This window comes from Triticum aestivum, chromosome 5A (assembly GCF_018294505.1).
Source record: "Triticum aestivum cultivar Chinese Spring chromosome 5A, IWGSC CS RefSeq v2.1, whole genome shotgun sequence".
NCBI classification, from domain to species: Eukaryota; Viridiplantae; Streptophyta; class Magnoliopsida; order Poales; family Poaceae; genus Triticum; species Triticum aestivum.
In genome coordinates, this window is record NC_057806.1 from 170,489,733 (window position 1) to 170,491,990 (window position 2,258).

The window sequence follows — 2,258 nt, forward strand, 5'->3', positions numbered from 1 at the left end:
ATATCGCCAGACGAGGGCCCCGCCTTGCGCCACCCTCGACCACCGTTGCAGCGTCCGGAAACCAGGACGAGGCCAAGGGGCAGAGGGGATGCCAGTGGCGCCTGATACGTCTCCGTCGTATCTACTTTTCCAAACACTTTTGCCCTTGTTTTGGACTCTAACTTGCATGATTTGAATGGAACTAACCCGGACAGACGCTGTTTTCAACAGAATTGCCATGGTGTTATTTATGTGCAGAAACAAAAGTTCTTGGAATGACCTGAAACTCCACGGAGTGTATTTTTGGAAATAAAAAAATACTGGCAAAAGATAAAGACCAGGGGGACCACACCCTAGCCACGAGGGTGGGGGGCGCGCCCCGCTACCTCATGGGCCCCCTGGAGCTCCTCCGACCTCAACTCCAACTCTATATATTCGTGTTTGGGGAGAAAAAAATCAAGGAGAAAGATTCATCACGTTTTACGATACGAAGCCGCCGCCAAGCCCTAAAACCTCTTGGGAGGGCTGATCTGGAGTCCGTTCGGGGCTCCGGAGAGGGGAATCCGTCGCTGTCGTCGTCATCATCAACCATCCTCCATCACCAATTTCATGATGCTCATTGCCGTGCGTGAGTAATTCCATCGTAGGCTTGCTGGACGGTGATGGGCTGGATGAGATTTATCATGTAATCGAGTTAGTTTTGTTAGGGTTTGATCCCTAGTATCCACTATGTTATGAGATTGATGTTGCTATGACTTTGCTATGCTTAATGCTTGTCACTAGGGCTCGAGTGCCATGATTTCAGATCTGAACCTATTATGTTTTCATCAATATATGAGAGTTCTTGATCCTATCTTACAAGTCTATAGTCACCTACTATGTGTTATGATCCAGCAACCCCGAAGTGACAATAATCGGGACCACTCCCGGTGATGACTGTAGTTTGAGGAGTTCATGTATTCACTATGTGTTAATGCTTTGGTCCGGTACTCTATTAAAAGGAGGCCTTAATATCCCTTAGTTTCCGCTAGGACCCCGCTGCCACGGGAGGGTAGGACAAAAGATGTCATGCAAGTTCTTTTCCATAAGCACGTATGACTATATTTGGAATACATGCCTACATTACATTGATGAATTGGAGCTAGTTCTATGTCACCCTGGGTTATGACTGTTACATGATGAACCACATCTGGCATAATTCTCTATCACTGATCCATTGCCTACGAGCTTTCCATATATTGTTCTTCGCTTATTTACCTTTCCGTTGCTATTGTTATCATCACTACAAAACACCAAAAATATTACTTTTGCCACCGTTACCACTACTATCATATTACTTTGCTACTAAATACTTTGTTGCAGATATTAAGTTTCCAGGTGTGGTTGAATTGACAACTCAGCTGCTAATACTTGAGAATATTCTTTGGCTCCCCTTGTGTCGAATCAATAAATTTGGGTTGAATACTCTACCCTCGAAAACTGTTGCGATCCCCTATACTTGTGGGTTATCAAGACTATTTTCTGGCGCCGTTGCCGAGGAGCATAGCTCTATTCTTTGAGTCACTTGGGATTTATATCTGCTTATCATTATGAAGAACTTGAAAGATCCAAGAACCAAGATTTATCCCTCAACTATGAGGGGAGGTAAGGAACTGCCATCTAGCTCTGCACTTGATTCACATTCTGTTTTGAGTAAGCTTGCGACACCTAAACCTGCTTCTGCCATTCATTCTGATATGTCACATGTTATTGATGATGCCACTTCTGCTATGCATGATACCTATGATGAAACTACTTCTATGCTTGATACTACTGTGCCACTTGGTGAATTTCTTGATGAACAACTTGCTAGGGTTAGAGAGAATGAAATTATTGAAACTGATAATATTGATGAAAGTGATGATGAAGACTCTCCCCCTAAGAAATATGAATTGCCTGTTGTTCCCGAGGGTTATGTTATGGATGAAGAAGCTACTAGAGCTATTTTAGCTTGCAATGATAGATATGATCTAAAGAGGTTATTAGCTAAATGGAAGCAGCAATCCCTTAATGCTAGAATGAAACCTGACCCTGCTTTTGCTACTTCACCTATCTGGGTTACTAATAAGGATTATGAATTCTCTATTGATCCTGATATAATTACTTTGTTTGAATCTGATCCTTTTTATGGCTATGAATCTGAAACTATTGTGGCACGTCTTACTAAATTAAATGATATAGCCACCCTGTTCACTAATGATGAGAGAACTCACTACTTTTATATCCTTAAAATATTTCCG